This window comes from Dipodomys spectabilis, unplaced genomic scaffold, assembly GCF_019054845.1.
Source record: "Dipodomys spectabilis isolate Male_0828 unplaced genomic scaffold, ASM1905484v1 ptg000436l, whole genome shotgun sequence".
Classification (NCBI taxonomy): Eukaryota; Metazoa; Chordata; class Mammalia; order Rodentia; family Heteromyidae; genus Dipodomys; species Dipodomys spectabilis.
Window position 1 is genome coordinate 6882963 of NW_024871113.1, and position 21465 is coordinate 6904427.

The 21465-nt window shown below is 34.5% G+C and overlaps 1 non-coding gene across 1 annotated transcript; it reads right to left on the minus strand.

Moving 5' to 3' along the window:
• Window positions 1-20838: 20838 nt before the first annotated feature.
• On the minus strand, window positions 20839-20943 carry LOC122097888. Its single transcript, XR_006145606.1, has one exon. It is a non-coding gene; the product is annotated as a U6 spliceosomal RNA (small nuclear RNA).
• Between the last annotated feature and the right edge of the window lie 522 nt (window positions 20944-21465).

Sequence of the window (21465 nt, forward strand, 5' to 3'; positions counted from 1 at the left end):
TTTTTAAATATTAAGAATATGAAATTTGTGAGAATAGAAATATCTTAGGGTATTTTTAATATTTCAATATAATACAAATTTAATATTTCAGTGCAATAGTAATCTTTTCAATAAAATGATTTTTCATTTACAATGATAATGTTTAAGTTAAAAATTTTACAGATTGCAAGTATCCAAATGGAAGGTGAATTGTTGGGTTTGACTAGTAAGAATGACAGGAAGTGGGAAGGAGAGAGGTAATCATGAGCTCACACATGTCTAACAGCTTTCCTGGGGTTTCAATCAAGGTATGGCCAGAGACAACACAACAATTCTCTCTTCTTCAAAAATAAATCTAAACTGTCACCAGTTGCTAATACCTGTAATCTGAGCTACTAAAGAGGCTCAGATCTGAGAATCATAGTTCAAAGCTAGTCTAGACATTAAAGTCTGTGAGACTCTTATCTTCAATTAACTAGAAGAAAGCTGGAAGAGGAGCTGTGGTTCAAGTTGTAGAGCACAAGCATTAAGTTGAAAATGCTAAAAGATGTTGTCCAGACCCTGAATTCGAGGCACAGTATAAACACACACACACACACACACACACACACACACACACACACACACACCTTAAAAAATACTTTCCAAGTTTAATATTTTGGGTAAATATGTAAGAACCAGGGAAGCTTCTTTTTTTCCAAATAATTTTTTTTATTGTGAAAATACCGTACAGAGGGGTTACAATTACATGGGCAAGACAATGAGTACATTTCTTATCAAGCATTGTAACCTCCTCCTTTGTTTTTCCCCTCCCATCCCTTCCCTCCCATCTCCTCAACTACAGTCCCCCCACTCCACCCCACCCCCCTCCCCCTGCCAAAGTTGTAAAGTTCGTTTTTTGATATAAAGGCTCGTACATCTGATTGTTGCAATGGGTCCACATGTATCCCTAGTTAATTTGTTTTTTCCCTTCCCCTCCACAAATTATACCATCATCAAATACAGTGTAAGCAGGGGTTATACTGTGGGGGAGGTTCATATAAAGCAACAAAGAAGTCATCTTATAAGTATGTTAGAAACAATAGCATGAAAGAAAAAAAATTTGAATACTTATCTTCATTTAACCCGGGAAGCTTCTTAAACTTACTTAAATTCATCCATCTTTCCCTTCAGAGCTCCAGAGTTCCTAAAATTGATGGAGAACTCTTCTCTACTCTCTTCAATAAGCAAAGCTTTTATTTTGCTATTTTGTGCTATTATTAGCAAACCAAATCTTTCTTCTGTGAATAGAGATATTCATTCTTAGATTTTAACTTGGATTTTCATACCTAACCTGGATTTTCATACCTAGCAAAAAATAAAAATAAAGAAACCTGTTTTTGAATGATAATAGAGTGTTTGTTGATGTTGAGGGCAATTATTTTCATTTTACTTCAACGTATAAGTAAAATGTTTTTGGTTCAAAATTTCTAGCCCTTGAAGCTTTTAACTAGTGGTTCAAATGAGATGCTTCCAGTCCTATTGGATGAAAATGACAAAGTATTTTGTATTCATCATTTTAAATTGAATATAACACATTTTCTCATATATGGCAAAGAATGAATAAATGCACATTGAAATGAACTCTACAGTATGAGGCAAAATTAATAAGGAAACAAGGTACAGTATTGTGTTTCTCTAGTTTCAACTATTAATGAAGCTAAGGCATTTGAGTCTTGGAGTTCTAGACCACATTGGAGGAAACAATTATAGTATGTAAACCAGCAAAGGATATGATAAAACAATTTTTTCTGCTGCTAAAAAATGTTAAAAGAATTGGGTCATATGTATAAATCAAACGTTTATTGGTCAATAAAATCACTAATTTATGATTTCCATTAATAACCTTTTTTATTACTGAAAAAAAATCCCAGACATACCAAGGTCCTATAGGTATCACGATGTCCATCTATTCAAAGCTCATTGCCAAAGGACAAGGTGGCTTGGAGTCCATGGTTCCTTGCTCAAGAGAACTGATTGCTTGATCATGTGAGCTATTTGATGAGTTTATTGCTTATTTGAGCCATCAGCAAAAAAATAATAAATCATATAAAATTAAAATAGGTCTTAGCTTTGTAGGGAAGTTTACTAAAGAAGGAGGTGAATTGATTGTACCCTGGCCCTTCCACATAGTAGCTTTTACCTTTCCCAAGACAGAAGAGGGTGGAACACATCCTGTGATGATTTTCACCCTGAGTGAGCACAGTGTTACAAAGAGGATAATTCTGAGTTTTGATATTTTCTTAAATAATAACTTCCTTATACAAGCAAAATGTTAGTGAGTCTAATATTCACTGCTAAAACAATTAAGTTCTTGAACATTTATTTTAATGATGATTATTACATATTATCTTTTTTCCAAATTGTCTTGTGTAATTAATTAAATGAGTTAATCATCTTATGTAATTGTGTGGACATAAACATCTGAGACAGTGCTGTTCTTGTTGGACTCTTAGGTTAAAAAATAAAACAAAAGCAGAGAAGGACAATCTTAGGCAAAGTGCTATGTCTTACTGTTTTGAATTGTGAAAATTCTTTGCTCAGCAGAAAAACATTGACAACTTGCAAAGATATTCTTGTGGGTAGGTTAAACTGTATGTCCACAGAATTATATCAAACTATAGTGAAGTAAGTCAATTTTAGAAGCAAAGATAATAATCTATATTTGAATATAGATTATATATTCAAATATATATTATATATTAGAATATATTATATATTTTGAATACCAACTCAAAGATGTTTAATAAAATAATAAAATTCTATAGAACAAGTGGAAGTGTGGCTCAAGCAGTAGAGTACCAGCCTTAGTGAAAAGCAAAGTAAGAGGACAAGACCCTGAGTTCAAGGCCCAATATTGGCATAAAATCATATAGAACCAACTAGTTCCCAGAAATTCAAAGCGACTTCTTGTGGGAATTTTTTTTTTTTGTCCATCATGGGGCTTGAACTCTGGACCTGGGCACTGTCCCTCAGTTTGTCAGCTGAAAGCTAGCACTCTACCACTTGAGCTATAGCACCACTTCCAGTTTTCTGCTGGTTTATTGGAGATAAGAGTTTCATGGACTTTCCTGCCTGAGCTGGCTTTGAACTGTGATTCTCAGATCGCAGTAGCTAGGATTACAAGCTCAGACACCAGCACTGGGCTATTCTGTGGGAATTTTTATAATTAAGAAAATTTTGTTTCACCTATATTGAATGGTAGCTCATGACCTAATAATAAATTGTTTCATGTCAATGAAAATTATTAGTATGTCAAATACCGAATTGTTACTGTGAGTTTTCTTACGTTGACCATTTGAGTACAATTATTCTCTACATATTTTTTTTCTTGAAACAAAATGCACATTTCTTTACAAAAAGCCAAGATTCTAAGATAAGAAGTTCTTGTAAAGATGTACAATTCTTAGTTCAGGCTCTGAAGATAATTAGAAAGTTCCATAAATGGGCTGTACTTGAGTTCTGACTCTTGAGATAAACCAGGGATCCAAATAAAATAAGATAATCTGGCTCAAGTTTTACAAAATCATGCCAAAATTCTATCTTTAACTGGTTAAAGAAAACAGTATACTTTGGGGTGGCTAGAGATAAAATAATCACATTATTTTCTGATGAAGACTATGGTCCCCGTCTTTCTTTGAAGTAAGATTAATTTTATTTTTCTTCTCATTCGGCTTCTTTGGTTCAAGAATTCTAATTTACAAGCTTAATTACTGAAGAAACATTTAATGTGAGATAAAAAATGCCAACATTTTAAGTTCACAGACCCATTTACTACATCCTTTACTCTCCCTGAGGTCTTTCTCCACTCTCTGTATCTGATAGCACTTTCCTAAGTTCATAGTTAGGATATTAACAAGGAGAAGTAGTAGGATAACTTCCACCCTTCAGTCACCTCCTCAGAAACTAACATTTTATCATTGGAAACTCATTAGTAGAACTCACATATCTACATACATCAGCACTTAGGTGGCAAAGTCCTGAGATAGTTTTCAAGACTGCTTTACTGGAGGCTTTTGTTATCAGATTGCTTCCATCCAGGATTACATGAAAGTGGCACCAGGAATGAAAGGGAGTGAATGGCACTTCAAAGTGCTGTGCTGCCTGCTGAGGAAAGGGAGATGGAGGACAGTCTATGCTGAGTGGAGCTTGAACAGGAGCAAGGTGGAAAGCAAATTGCTGTAAAATGTAGAGAAGCAAACTCAATTTTTTTCTCTAACTTGCTTGTCCAAAACTGTTATTGTGAAAGACCATTAGTTCTAGTATGCCTTTCTACTTTATTTATTTATTTATATATTTATTGATTGATTTATCTATTTATGTGGTGGTGGTGCTAGGCATCAAACTCAGATTCTCTTCACACACATATTAGGTAAGTGTTCTACCCTTAAGCTATGCTCCATCCATCTCTGAAAATCCCTGCTCTAGAGTTTTCTAATCCCGTCAACACTCTTGTTTTTAAAATCTGAAGACTGGAGAGTTTAAAGGATAATTCCCAATCAGTTGATTAAGCTGATAATAGACTAATTTGAAAGTGTACAATGCAACATAAACTTCCCTTAGGCTAATAAAAATAACTCAAGTAACCATTCTTTTTCTTTTTAGTATTTTTTTGTGTTCATGAGAAAATAATTGCAGTATAAATTATCTGGTGGTAATTTTCTCAAAAATCCCTTCACTCACACAGTTCAAGGATTATTCAAATATTTATAATATTTATGCAATTTTAATTGTACAAATTACCTTGTATAATTAAACACATTAATCACTTGCCTTAATTTGTTGATGCTGTTAGTTCTGGAAAATATGCTTTTCTGAAGTCACAAAGGATAAGTACAGATAGAATAGTATAATTGGATGACCATGGAAAGCAGAAGCAATCTCAGTGTAAATCATAACAGGGAACAAGATCTAATATCCATAAAATAAGCTGTTAATAAAGAAACATTATAAGAATCACAGTAATTCACGTAGGCAAACTTAAAAAGAACAAGATGAACAATTACAGAAGAATTCTTGCTTCTAAAATCTTGCCTTTAATAAAGACAACACTTTTTTGGTGTCTTGATGATATAATGTATTAATAAGATGATAATTAAATTCCATAAAATGTTAATAACAACCATGATGAAAACAAGTCTTTGTTAAGCATTTCTTGAATTTGTTTTATACTATTTGTATGTAAGTGAATTGAAAACTATGAGAATTTATTTTTTACTGAAATTCATTTTAGTTATTAAATACTGAAGAAATCAACATAAAATAAATGTGCCCTAGGAAGGGCACTAAATCATTCCTAATTAGCACAGTGCTTATGTGCTTATATAAGCACTTTTAAAGGCCTTACACTTCTAGACAACTAAAATTGGCTAGCTAACATTATGCTTCTTGGATCCCAAAACTCTATTCTAGGGAACATAATGACATAATAAGTCCTACATTCTCTACAACTCCACAAACATCTGACCCACACCTCTTAGAGAAATAGTAGATTGCATAAATGCTCTTTTAAATGTAAACTATGATGTTTCCATTACAAATGTTCAAAGCAAAATGGAGAAATAATTTAAGCAAGATTATTTAAAAATATTTTGGGTAGATAATATTAAAATTATGCTGCCAATTCTATAAACTTTTTGTAAACTTTTCTTTTTAAATTTATTCTAAGGGATAGAGAAAAGGTGAACATATAGTGTATCATGTGATATTTTTAATATATGTATATAGTGTGTAATATTCAAAGCAAGGAAAGCATCCATCTCCTCAGTTACCATCTTTTTCATGGTGAAAATACTAAAGTTCTTTTTCTTCTCTTTCCATGACTTTGTACCCATTGATCAACCTTTCTTCATGCCCTTTTTTCTGCATAGTGTGTGTGTGTGTGTGTGTGTGTGTGTGTGAATTTCAGTACTGGAACTTCTATTATGGGCCTCACACTCTCATTCACCTCACCTGCTGGTGTTCTACATCATGAGCTATACCTCCAACCTGGCTTTTTGGTGGTTATTTTTAGACATAGATTCTCAAGAACTTTTTCTGTTTGGGCTGGCTTTGTTCCACAGTCATCCAGGTCTTAGCCTCCTGAGTAGCTAGGATTACAGGTGTGAGACAGTGGTGTTCTGAATAAATATTTTAAATGGAGTATTTTTTTTTTGTTGTTTCTTTTTTTTTTAATTTTATTTTATTTTATTTGAGAACATACTGTACAGAGGGGTTACAATTACATGGGCAGGATAATGCTTAAATGGAGTATTTTATCCCAAACTATACCTGCTTTATTAATAAGCTATTTTCAGAGATAAGTTGGTAGGACTAGACTTGTGTTTTGCACATTATTGGTTTATATTTTACAGAGTGAGCTTTAGGTATAAATTGTTCAAACTTTCATTCCTCCATCTCGCTCCTCCTCCTTTCTTCCTTTATACACTATCCAGCACACATTAGTACCTAGTTCAGGAACAGATGTGTTATTTATTATGTCCCATTATTTTTAGATAACTTTATTCCAAGGAAGGTTGACATATCTTACAAGTTTCTTTTTCTCAAGTTGCAAAGAATTCTGAATTTAATTGTACAAATGTCTGAAAAATAGACATCAAATGTCCAATCTTCCTCCCAAGGTAGGTCATCTCCTTAGTCAGAGATCAAAAGGTTTTAAACAATGGGGATTTAATATGGGAAATTTACTAACCAGGTGTTGGAGGTATTGGGAGCAAAGGGAGACGCCAAAACAAACTACATGAGATAAGAAAAGAAAGTAGCTACCAACTCTAGGTCTGAGTATAAAAGGAAGAGAGCAAACCTCAGAGTGGAGGCCACTGCGTGAGTACAGTTGATATCTCCCAGCAAGAACAGGAAGTGGAAAAATTTAGATGCTGGAACCACCACAATACCCGCTTGCTGATGACAGGTCTAGTCCTTTTGTCCCTTTGTTTCCCTCTAGTTCCTCCCATTGGCAGAACCAAATGGGAATTGCTGGTGAAGAAATCTAAGAAGTGTAGCATGCAGCATACAGCCAGTTCTAGTTTCACGCTACTGGAAGGCACATAAGGGCTTGGTAATAAAGGAAAAGCCCATGGCCACCACAAAGCAGTAACTGACAATGATTATTGCATTTCTTCAATATACCTATCAAACTTCACTTAGGTTTCATTAGAAATAATATTTGCAACAAGCTCTCTAATACTCATAAAATGGTTTTTGTATTTATGTTTATAAATTTAAAATCTCTATATGTTATTCATATTCAATTCCTCATATCAATAAATTCTTCAAAATGGAAAATTCATCTATGATATTTTGTAGAAGAAAGAAGTTTTGATCTTGTATCTAAATAATTATTAACTTTTTAATCTAGTTTTAATAATCAATTTACATGCATGACCTTAAGATTGATTATTGCTTTTATAAATACTATCAGCAGGGTTGGGAAAGTGGCTCAGTGGTAGAGTGCTTGTCTAGCATGCCTGAGGCCCTGGGTTCGATTCCTCAGCACCACATAAGCAGAAAAAGCTGGAAGTGGCACTGTGGCTCTCGTGGTAGAGTGCTAGCCTTGAGCTGAGGAGCTGAGGGACAGCGCCCAGGCCCAGAGTTCAGGCCCCACGACTGACTACTACCACTAATAATCATAATAATGATAACAATAATAACAATAATAATAGTAACAAGCTGGGCCCAGAGGCTCAAGCTTTTTAATCTTAGCCACTTGGGAGGTAGAGATCTGAAGATGGGAGTCCAGCCCAGATAAAAAGAAATTTGGTGGCTTCTATGGCAAATGATGACTGGGCATGGTAGCACTTGCCTGTTAGCTAGAGGGAAAGCACAGTGGCTGCTATTCCCACTTACATAAGACCACACAAGGAGGAGATTGCAGTCTAGATAGGCTGTGCATAAAGAGAAACCCTACATTGACTATCATCAGCAAAGGGGCTGGAGGCATGACTCAAGTGGTAGAGCACCTGCCTTGCAATCATGAGGGCCTGACTTCAAATCTGAACATAAAACATAATCTGAATGAATGATCGATCAATTTATTTGCTATTAGATATGCAAGTTACTTTCCTGTAAAAAACTAAAACAAAAGAGTCTCTTTAACAAAAGCACTTTGTTAAAGAATATTCTTAATTATAATAGATTTAGGCTTTTGGTTTATACAAAATGTTTTTAAAGGAGTAGCCAATAGGGCTGGGAAGGTGGCTCAGTGGTAGAGTGCTTGTCTTGCATGCATGAAGCCTTGGGTTTAATTCCTCAGCACCACATAAGCAGAAAAAACCCAAAGTGGCAGTATGGCTCAAGTGCTAGGGCACTAGCCTTGAGCTGAAAAGCCAAAGGACAGTGTCCAGGCCTGGAGTTTAGCCCCCATGACCAAAAAAAGAAAAAAAAAGTAGACAATACAGTTAATTTTCCCCAGAATCAGAAGCAAATTGTGTTACTGTTTTAGTAGTGATTTTCTTCATAAATGTTATGGAAGGAAAAATACAAAATACTTATTTAAAAAGTAACAGACAATTGAATAATCCATCTCACATATATATAAGGGTTGAGATATGGGATAACTTAACCGTTTCAAATGTATACATTACTCTGAAATGTTAAAATAAGAACCAAAGTGACATCAACAAAAATACTGGCTTAGGAAACAAAATTAAGTAGAAGAATAAAAATATTGCATGTACCAATCACAGAAAAGAAAACCTAGTGTCTGATGCTCACCCCAGCACTGCAATTCTGGAATTTATTAAATGGAAAAACTTGTGGTACATTTGGAAGTAATCTTTCCTCTGTATTATGCATTCATGAGCTATTTATTCAGATATTGTGGCTACTTTTGGTCACTGTACTTTTGAAAAGACATGAATAAACTGGAAAGTATCAGGGAAGCAGGAGGAAAATGAATAAAAGCTAGAAAATAATAATTTGAGGAGAAAGTTTGAAAAATCCCGGTGTTATCCTAGGAAAGAAAAACCCAGGATGTGATCTGCATGTTGAATATATGAAGTATTTCCACAAAGTTATAACTAACACTAATATTTTTTTCTCTCCATGCCAATAGCACCTGCAACAGAAAAGAGATTAATAAGAACACATTTTATTGTTTACAATACATGTCCCAAATAAACTTATGTTTGTTTCTTCCTAATCTTGATTCTCAATGGAAGGTTAGAAAGCTACTCAGATAATCCTGATGATGATAAATCTCCCAGGAGATTTGACAACAGATTCCCTCTCTTTCTGAGAAGACAGAGAAGTTCCCTTGGTCTAACAAGGGCAATCCAGAGATTGTTTGGGATAGGGTTAGACCCAGGGTAAGTAGAGCACAATAGGTATAAAGATAAAGAGGTATACTGGGTTTTCTTAGTTTTAGGGGAAATGGGGACAGCTAGACGCCTACCAATGTAGACACGGGCTCAGAGCCATGAAGACAACTACTGAAAGCAGAACGGAACCAGGACTCCTGGAGTCTGGGTGATGGCTGCCAATGGCAGACCAGATGAGCGAAGAAGCAACGTATGAATCAGAGTAACAAAGATTTTTCCTATTTTTATTTTTGTGTTATCTTTCAGTAGTTGTAGAAAGTTCTAGTCATTCTCAGAGACTACAGTCTTCCCTGGGATATTCATGACTCAGTCACCTCAAGACAGTGGAGCTCCAGCTGTCGACAGAGACACCATGTGGTAAGGAGAAGCAATGACAGCAGAGAATCCAAGCTGTACCACTAAAAGGGAAAAGTGGAGGACCTCAAAGGATGGGTTTGTTTTCTTTGTCACAGGGACATCTGGTACTATACTAGAGGTATGATTGCATTTCCAGCCCGAGGAGGAATAGCTATGGAAAGGAGTGGCTATACTAACAGAAAATTTGAAAGACAAAAAGATAATTTATAGCTAAAAAGCAATAAATCAAAAACATCATTGCTGTATTTACAAATTACTCATACTTAATATGCCTACATGAGATTAAAGTGTTTCATTTTCAACTCTTCTGGATACATGGACCTAAAACTTGAATTCATCAGAACCCAAATGTTACATTCATTGCTATGTTGTGGGCACATCTCTCATTTCTCCAGAGTATTTCCCAATGGAGGGATCTACAACTTACCTTTGCTTCTCCAGCTCGGGCTCGGCTAGGCTTACTTCATGCCATTGATCTCTATTACAATGGTACCCAAGATATACATTTATTATATCACTTGGTACCTATGTACCAAATTATTTACACTCAATACATAATTATTGAGAGATTGAGTATCACTTTTTAACAATTTAAAAGCTAAAATGAGTACATTAAAAAAAAAACCTTCTCACAACGAAAATCCTAGACTAGATAGAGTCACAATTTGTCTTTCTGTATATTTAAAAGAGAAATTTCATTAAGAACACCAATAGGCATTTTGAGAATTTTTCTATAAAATAGAAAAAAATTCTAGTTAATTTTATTAAATTAATATTCAAATCTTGATTCCAGATATTAGTAAGAAAATTACAAGAAAAATTATATGCTGCTCATGTACATAGAAACAAAGCATCTTTAATAAAATATTAGTATTTTGGATTCAGTATGTGTTTATATATACATATATGGTACTGCCAAATGGATTTTCTACATGAAAAAGTAGTTTCATATTGAAAAAGTCTTATCAGATTGTTTTTACCACACTAAGAACATAAGAGAGGAGAAAAGTAGAATAATTATTTTGATATATTTTAAAAAGTCATTTGACACAATTTACTCTTTTTATGACAAAAAACCTAAGCATATTGAAAATAGAAAGGAATTGTATTAAAACAGCTAAGCCATTTGATTTTTAACAGTGATTCAAAAAAGTCTCTGTTAGAAAGAAGATGGTCTCTTCATCAAATGTGATGTGTCGGGAAAATTGGATAGCCACATGTAGAAGACTGAAACCTAACACTCACATTTTTACACAAAAGTCAATTAGAAATGAATCAAAAATCTTAATGTATGATGATAAAATGAAATTACTAGAGGAAAGCGTAGGAAAAAAATCCTTGAATCTACAGGATATGTAAGACTTTCTGGAATAGATTTCCAATTGCTCAAAAATAAGAACAAGTATTAGCAAATGGGATCATATCAAGTTAAAAAACATCTGCACAGCAAAGGAAACAATGAATTGCCAGAATACAATGAGGGAAAAATCTTTGCCAGTTATTCAACAGGTAAAGGATTCATAATATCTGGAATTCATATGGACCTTTAAAAATTAAGCCAACATGGGCTGGGAAGATGGCTCAGTGGTAGAGCACTTGCCTTGCATTCATGAGGCCCTGGGTTTGATTCCTCAGCACCACATAAGCAGAAAACACTGGAAGTGGTGCTGTAGCTCAAGTGGTAGGATGCTAGCCTTGAGCTGAAGAGCTGAGGGACAGCACCCAGGCCCTGAGTTCAGGTCCCAGGACCAGCAAAAAGAAATAAAAGCAAAAGAAAAAAATTAAGCCAACCAAAATAATTTGATTAATACAAACGAATGATTTTACTAGAAATACAAATAGTTAATAAATACATATATATAAACCATCACTATTAGCCGTAAAGGAAATGCAAATCAAAACCATTAACCTTCTATCTTTCTTCAATCAGAATGGCTATATTGAAACTAACAATGACAAATGCTGAGAGGGATACTATAAATAGGAAATTAGTTCAACAATTATGGATATCAGTCTAGAAGTTCTTCATAAAACTATAGACCTACCACATGGTGCTGGCATACACATGAAGAGTACAAGTCAGCATACAATAGTGATTTCTGCATGGCCATGTATTCATGCTAGGTGCTAATCAAACAATGCAATGAATGCATAAAGAAAATATGGCCTATGTACCTAATGCCATAAAATGAATGAAATCATGTCAGTTGTGGGAAAAAATAATGACTATAACTAGAGATGATTATACTAAGAAAAATAACCTGGACTAAGAAAGACAAATACAGCATGTTCACTTTCATGAAAAATTTGGTCTTTAAAAATTAATGGCAGGGGGCTGGGAAGGTGGCTCAGTGGTAGAGTGCTTCCTTCACATGCATGAGGCCCTGGGTTTGATTCCTCAGCACCACATAAGCAGAAAAAGCCAGAAGTAGCACTGTGGCTCAAGTGGTAGAGTGCTTGCCTTGAGCTGAAGAGCTGAGGGACAGTGCCCAGACCCAGAGTTCAGGCCCCATGAAAAATAAAAGGAAAGAAAGAAAGAAAGAAATTAATAGCAAGAATGTTCTTTTTGGGAATGAGTACCAGTGAGAGGGTATGGCAGGGTCAAATATTGCCAAATATTTTATACATATATATGAAAAGTAAAGATGATAATTATTGCAACTGTTCCAGAAAGCAGTTACAATGAACAGGAGTGATAGAAGAGCTGAACTTGATCAGTCTATTCTCACATGCATATATGGAAATACCACAATAAACTCCTAATTTCACTGTACAAATAATATATGGCAATACAACGTAGAAAAAGGGAATTATATTGATTTATAATGAAGTATATGAATCCACAATTAGCCTACAAAATCTACAGACATAATAATATAAAAATATTCTAGAACATTCTACAAAATTATGTAGTAATGACAAAATTTACCCTAAAAACAGTTGAATTTTTAATACTTTATTCACCATTAGAAATTTAGCCAGTAGGATAAAGATTAAAAGGACTTAGTAATTTTAAATAAAAGGAATAAATAAAACTATTGTATATGCCCACCATCGAATGTGTCTCAAAAATATAAGCGATTTTCAAATAGAATCACTATGGGAGTTTAGCAGTTTATTAGAAATAAATTTAGTCTGCAAAAAATTATTTGTATTCCAGCAATAAAACAACAACAAAAGCAAAATAGACAAAAGCAATATGATTATATTGGTACCAACAAATAATAAATATTGAGGACTAAATCTGTTCAATACTAGGAACTAGAAATTTTTTTAAATAAGTTTTTTTTATTGTGAAATTACTGTACAGAGGGGCCACAGTTACATGAGCAAGGTAATGAGTACATTTCTTATCAAGCATTGTTGCCTCCTCCTTTGTTTTTCTGCGACAATCCCTTCCCTCCCATCTCCACAACTATCCCCCCTCTCTCCCGCCTAAATTGTAAAGTTCATTTTTCAACATAGTGTCTTCTACATCTCATTGTTGCAATAGGTCTTATTAACTATGCAGAGATGCTATGTCTACCAAGAAACACAGTAATTGTAAACACTGCAATGCAAAGATTCAGTTTTATCCACAGTATGCATAGATCCAATGCAATCAAAACCTAGATCCCAGAATTAAACATTGATGAACCTAACCTCAAATGTATAGAGAAAACACCGATAGTTAAAGTGATATTGGTGAAGAAAAACAATGCTAGACCATACCAAACATCAATGTGCTGCTTGCACAGCAGACAGAAAAATTCTGTCATCTTACTGTGGTGGATGTTCTGAAACTCGTGCAATTTAATTCTCTCTTAACACAGAAAGAATTTTTTTCAGCTGCCCCAAATGCTGCTGGAATATGGTTCTCAATTATCTTCCCCGTCTAGAGATGATGTTGTCTGAAGAAACCTGGCTCATTAAAAGTTCATATCTGGGCTGGGAAGGTGGCTCAGTGGTAGAGTGCTTGCCTTGTAAGCCGGAGGCCCTGGGTTCGATTCCTCAGCACCACATAAGCAAAAAGAATAAAAGCCGGAAGTAGCGCTGTGGCTTGAGTGGTAGAGTGCTAGCCTTGAGCTGAAGAGCTGAGGGACAGCGCCCAGGCCCAGAGTTCAAGCCCCACGACCAGACCCCCCCCCCAAAAAAAAAGTTCATATCTATCTCTGCATGAGTCTGCACCCAGCATAGGAATATAAAAATCCCGGCTCCCTCAACGCAGGACAATTCTGAAAGGGTCCTGACTTCTCTAAGTTTTCCATTCATGCTTTTATGGAGACAGCATTCCTGCTCAATTTCTTTCGTTGGCCATTCCAGCTTCCTTTCTATCTGTTCTATAGTTGAGGAACCCCCAGAACACACCTAATAAATTTCTGGTAAGATCATATTCATCCCAGAGTCTGCTTTACAGAAACAGAGCCAGGAGTTTCCAAAAAGCAATACTAGAATGTGGCTCTGCTGCTGGGTCATATGCTTCATCTGAAGGAGGGCAGAAAGACTGCAAAGCCAATAGAGCATTGATCCTGGCTGTAACTGCTGGACCTCGAATGATGATGCTTTTTGCTTGAGTAAAACAACCAAAACATGACATATGGCCACTGATTTGATTGATGCATTCTTTTCTAATCTTATCAGAAAAGATCGTACACAGTTTGCATTTACTGGGAAAAGATAGGTCATCCATAGTTTTTTCTCCTGAGTATGGCAACTTTCTTGCACTGTTATAACACAGGTCAAGGAGATATGATCTCTGGGTCTCCCACTGAATGTCCCGCATTCCATTACAGTGGTACCCTCATCATAGCTGGAATGGATGAATATGAGTGTACTAGTGGATTGAGGCCTTTATAAGACATACTACAGATGACGATAATAATCCCCCTACCCAAACCATTGTTAGACATTTATTATGAGCATACATAGTTCACAGCTTACTGTAAAATTCATTTAAAAAAACTCTCAACACAAGATCTACTATTATTGCTATTGTTACCATCATCTACATTTCAAAACTACTACAACTACATATAGGTATCACTGCTTTGGGAGCACATCCCATTCATTAGTCAGGAGTCTTTGGAGAAATAATCAACATAAATGTGATTTCTTTCGTGCTTTTCTTTCTCATTTTTCCAGTCCTGAGCCTTGAACTCAGGGCCTGGGAACTGTCTCTGAGCTTCTTTTGCTCAAGGCTAACTCTCTACGACTTGAGCCACAGCTCCTGTTTTGAGTATGATTTCTTGAAGGACTAGCTGACATGGTCCACCATCTGCCATCTGCAATCTGGTGTCTGAGGAATACTGGGGCTGTCCTATGGCCACAAGAGGAGAGAAGGAGGAAGTGCCAGGTAAGAGAAAATTTCTCCTCTCTATACTTTTCTTCTATTCAATCCTTAAAAGATTCAATAATGTCCACCTAGGTTGCTGAGAACAGTCCTGTTTAGTTGACTTATGCTTGCAATGGCCATCCCTTTAGGGAACAGATTATCAGCCATTCTGAATCTTTTAGTACAATTAGGCTGATAATAAAAACAACTACATCCTCAACTTCTAAGTTTACTTCAGGTGCCTGTCACTTTATCTACTCTTATCATCAGATTCTCATCTGTACTACAGGTTGGTTTATACACAAGAGTGTATATCATATATCTATCAATACATGAATATCTATTCATATAACTTTATACATATATTGTAGTGTAAAATAAATTCTTAGGCTACTGGTTAATTGTTATTTTTTTGCACTAAAGCTTAATTTATCCCTCATTTCTTATATAACCTGAGGAATATTACCTGATTTTATTGTGCCTCAGAACTTCTTTCTTCAAAAGATAAATGAAAATAGTTCATAGATAATAGTCTAGAAGAAACTTATATGCCAAAAGTTATAATTTTCAAGTATTAGATTTTTTGATGATGTTAACTAATTTGTTGAAAGCATTATTATTATTATTATTATTATTGCCAGCCATGGGGCTTGAACTCAGGGCCTGAGTACTGTCCATCAATTGGTCAATCCATTTCCATGCTAATTCTAATTGTCAACAATATAAACTAAAATTTTTCATTTACATGAAACTATTTCTAGACCTTCTTTATGGTTTCATTGATCACTTTATCACTTTATCTACAATGCAGTTTGTTGCTTTAGCCAGAAAAAATTCCTTACTTTTACTGAGAATAATTTTCAATGTCTGAAAACCTTTCTATATTTTACTATTTATTAATAATTAAGATCCTCGTTTTTGAAATGGCTAAAGTGATGAAATACTTTTATAACAATGCATTGGAATAATATTTAATCATTATATTCTGTCAGGTAACAATGCCCTATTTACTCACAAAATAATAATGTCCTGATATGCAGTGCAAAAGAAGAGACTTATTTATTGATCTGTATTTCTGTTTGTCAGCATGGAGATAAATGGAATATACTGAAGCAAAAACAACAGAAGTAATATTAAATTTGCTTTTTATGTATATGCTTATATTCTAGTTTCTTTTGACCTACTTAAATTTTGGCTCTTCCTTCCTCCTTGGCTTTTCTAATTTTCTTCTCTCTATTCCCATTTGGAACTAAAAATTCATTAAAGGCAACATTTCCACATGCATGACAAAACCAGTTAAATTTCATGCATGGTCTTTCACTAGGTTAATAAAGCCAGGATTGTTTTTAGTCATCTGAGGAGTTACTATACCTGACTTGGCATGTGAATGAAATATATTGTCTTCTTTTCAAATGGAAACAACCAACTCAACCAAATGCATACCTTGTCTCTAGAAATTATACCAACAAAAAGGAATGGGCAGCAATGAAGATTTTTTATCTAAATTATCTTATTTCTTTTGATAATATGCCAAAACAAATAAAAAAACAAAAGACAAACTTTCAAATCGCTTTGTCTCTCTCTTTTTTTCTTCTTGACAGTACTGAGGTTTGAACTAAAGGCCTTATGTTTACTAAACAGATGCTCTAACACTTGAGCTATACTTCCAGCCCTGCTTTTAACTGGTTATTTTGAAGATGTAATATAGCAAACTTTTCTGCCCAGGCTCGTCTCAATCCACGATAACTCTAAATCTCAGCCTTTTGAGTATGTAGGATTATAGGCATAAGACGCCCATGACTAAGTCTGTCTTGACATTCTTAACTTTCCTAAACATATTTAAATATGTGATTCATCTGACAAGGTTCTAAAATTCTTAGATAAGATGTATATGAAATAGCTAACATTTCTGGCTTTACAACCTTGTAAACTTAGGTAGAAAAAGTCATTTTGATTCATTAGTAAAGTAGAAAAGATCCAGTATAGATTTTGATTCTTTCCTCTTTAATATTTCTAATGCATGGAAGTAAATCTCTAAACTTACTTTGCTAACACCTACCTTCTGTTTTGCCATCATTTTTATGATAGCTGAAGGATTCTACGTTACAAAGATAAAATTTCAATCTAAAAGATCCCTCCAAACTGATTACCACTTTAAACTCACAAAATTAGGAGCCCATGAACACATGAGAGTATCATAGAAATATTAGAAAAACCAGGCTTATGATCTTATCAAACATACTAGACAAAGGAATAATGCAACCAACCACCTAGATCACAAAATATTGGAATATAATGGCATAGCAATCAGACCCTCAGACCTAACACCATTGGTGAAAAGAAAGGTATAATGCTTTTCAGCATTATTTGTAGGTCAATCAAGAGGAGATCTCCATACACATTCATGGAGTTCATTGCATAAACTTCATCACAAAACAAAATAGTTTTGTGGATAATTTTTAAATTAATTAGTGTTTAGCTGTTTTAGTAGACATGGCCAAAAGGAAATTATATCACAACTTGAAATGACAATGTCCTGCTATTTTTAAATCACAGGGTATTTTTGAGATTTACTATCATTATATTATTTGCTTAGTCTATTTTAGTGAAATTAGCATTTGGAAACAATTCAAAGTCACTATGTTCTTTGGTAATTTTCCTTTTTCAAAGTAATCATCTTGTATTTTATCTCCTTAAAATCCCTCAGTGGCTCTTATAAACTTCAGATTGAAGTAGAAATAAACTCCCAAGTACGGCTTTAAGTATTTGTGTTTCTCATTATTCAATGTCACCACTTTGGCCTTAATTTCTTCTCATTTTCTTTCCTATGAAATTTAGGCCTTGCTGATCTTATAATGACATATTTGGCTAATGCCCTATTAAAGAGTCCACATGCATGCTCATCTACCGTTCCAGAATAAGAATAAAAATCTCTGAACCAAAATAGCTTTGGTCCAGCTCACCTTAATTATGTTATGATGTTTATCTGGACCATCTATTTTGAGAAGCCTTCCTGAAAGAGGTGAGACTGGTCAAGATGCCTTCTACTCATAAATTAACATGCTTAGTTGGAAACTCTTTGCACATCTATGAAAAATCACAAAAAGGTGGGCACCAGTGGCTCATGTTTATAATCTTAGCTCTTCAGGAGACTGAGATATGAGGATTGTGGTTCAAAGCAAGCCCAGGCAAGCAAGTCCTTGAGACACTAATCTCCAATGAACCACTCATATACATTTTTTTAAGCCAGAAGTGGATGCGGGACTCAAATTGTAGACTTCTGACCCTGAGCAAAAAAAGCCCAGACCCCAAGTTCAAGCTTCAAGACCAGCATGCACATGCACAAAAGTAAAAACAAACAAACAAACAAACAAAACCCAGGATGGGCTGTGTACTCCCAGAGTGTTTGCATACACCCATGTGAGAATTCTTATTATACTACTCTGTCATTTTTGTCAAATTTCAATTCAACATGGCCATCTATGTGTACAATGAATTTTGATTACTATCACCCCTTCAGTCATCCTCCCTTCCCTGCCATCTATCTTAACTCTCCACATTCTTCACGTTTTCTAGCTCCATCTTCTTATGTATTCATTGAGTGTTATGATTCACACTGACTTTATAAAACAGTGTGAATACTTTGCATTGTTTTGTCATAGATCCATTTCTCAATAATTTTTATATGACAGTTGCCAACTTGCCTTCATAATATTTGGCCTATAATAGATAAATAAAAATATTTTGTTAAAATAAAATGTAAGTGAGATATATGGTACCCCTTAATTACCTTTTTTGGAGGTACTTCGGTTTCCACTCAAGGCCTAGTGTTTGCTAGGCAAGTGCTTCATTACTAACTAAAATCACACCCTGATTCCTTTTTGCTTTAACTTCAATTTTAGATAGGGTCACGTGTTGCTGCTTGGATTGGCTTTGGATTATGATCTTTTCACATCTTCTTCATGAGTATATGGGATTACAAGTATGAACTAACATGCTTACCTCTGACATTTCTTCAATCTTAATGAGTCATTTTCTTGCTTCAATATATTTTGCTATCTAGTACCTCCAAAATGTTACTACAAGTTCTAGTCTCATCAGTTTCAGTATCTAGGTCCTAGGTTTCATTAACTTAGGAAGGGAAGTATAGGAAACCACTTGTGTTTAGTAATTTGGAATTGATTTAAAAGATAATAGAATTTTAGAAACAGAGATGGATAACTATCAAAAGTTCAATGAACTATGTGAATGTTTATTGAGATCTCTTCTTGGCTGACCTACAAATAATGTTGAATAATGTTAGAACTTTCTTTTCACTAATTGTGTTAGAATGGGTGGATCAATCTATCTACCTGGCATCTACTTATTATCTGTCTATCTGTCTGTATATCTAACTCTTTTTTTTCAATTTCTGCCTTTTCTTGAATGTTGTACTTTGGCTTCCATACATTTCTCTTTAAGACATTTATCTAGGCATATAACAATATAAACAATTTAAGCAAATAAGATATGAAAATGGTTTCAATCCTGGCCCTAATACATAGAAAAAATAAGATATTATATCTACTTCCAATGCTACAGAAGTTGACACACTGCTTCTGGTACCAGGTAACTGATTCATGTTTGCTTTTACTTTGCCCATCCTTACCTCTTCCCTTTATTTCTGTCATTATAGTCATTACAATGACAGACTCTAGACTTCCATTTTGACAAACACTGTTTTCAAGCTCTCCATTTTTTCACTACTCTAATACTGTTCTTGGTGTATTAATGTTTCTTCTTCTACTTTCCTCCTCTAAGTGTAAGTATTCCCAGTATAGCCAGATATTTTTTGTTTTCCCTTAATGTATTGGTTAGCAGCTTGGATTTTCTTCTAAGTACAGGATTTTCACTTTCATTACAAGATGAAAACATCTGGTGACTCATTCTCACCTCACTTGAAGTGTAACACTCCACCCTTCATCTTACAATTGTGCTTCTTCATTTATTTTGATGTAAGTGCCCCATTAGCCATTAGCCATGTGGATATCCAAATTCAAAAACTCTTTGTTGGCTTGACTGGTTATTTATCACACTTAATGCTCCAAATATCATGACTCCTTCTTTTAACTATCTTTCCCATGCACCCTTCTGCATTTCAGTTGTCTTTACAAAGCCCTGTTCACATTCATCTCTAGAACCCACTATAGGATATTTGGCATCCAAAGTTCATGTATTGATATTAGTCTGATATGTCTCTATCTTCAAAATAAGAGATGAAAATGATAATAGACAGTTTTAAAAGTTTCATGACTTTTCTTTTATGTATGCTTATAATATTAACATGGCAGGCTTGTTTCCCTCCCCTAAGATTTATATGTTGAACACTCAAACTCCAGTACCTCATGGTGTGAGGTATTTAGAGAATAAGGTTTTAAAGAGGGACTAAGTTGAAATAAAACTGTTATAATGAAACTCTAATCCAATATGACTGAATGGTGTTTGGACACAAGAGGAAGAGACACCATGATGTGTCTGCACACTGGGAGAATTGTATGAAGAAGAGCAAGAGTAGCGAGAAGCACTTTGACAGTTGATTTCCAAGTGTCACAACTTTTGAAGAAATACATTTTTGTTGTTTAAACCATAAAGAGTATGGAAGTTTGACACAGCACCCCATAGTGAAGAAAATTTGGATGAAATAAATTATTTACTACCCATTAGTATTCTACCATTGTTTGTCATACACATAATAAAGTGAGTCATATAAAAAAGGAAAAGAATGAACTAACAAAAGGAGCTAGCACAAATGTAGCCATAGAGCTTCAAAAACAGAATGGTTTTACTAATCCTTTTTTTAATATGGAATGCTTCACGAATTTGCATCTCATCCTTGTGCAGGGTTCATGCTATTCTTCTCTGTTTCGTTCCAAGTTTGGTATATGTGCTGCCAAAGTGAGCCATACCACTCTTTTTAAAAGTTTTATTTTAAAGTAAATGCTAGTCACTTAACCTGTCAGTTTATTCCTAGTTGCTTTGTAAACAGTACATGAAGTATAGGGTTTATAAAATGAAATGAGATGTAAATGTGTCTGTTCTATTAATTCTTGACTTCCTGGATTATCCCTGTTCCACTAAAAATGAAATTAAGCAACCCAATGTATTGGTTTGACTCTTAGCCAATGAGATCTATTTGATAATAAAGGTTATTGCAGTAGAGATCTCCTAAATAATCTGTGTTTCTTTGATATATTCTGTATCCAAGAATGTTAACTCTTACTTCATCTAATCATAATTTTTAAGTACCACTGCCTGCTTAACCTTTTTCTTTTCTTCCTTAATTCACCACATTTTTACTAACACATTGTGGCACAGAAATTCATCTCAACTGATTAAAATCCAGCATAAATGAAGAGAGAAATTATGGTACCCAAATTTCTCCACTTTTATCACTCTATGATAGATAACTTTTCCATCTGCAGT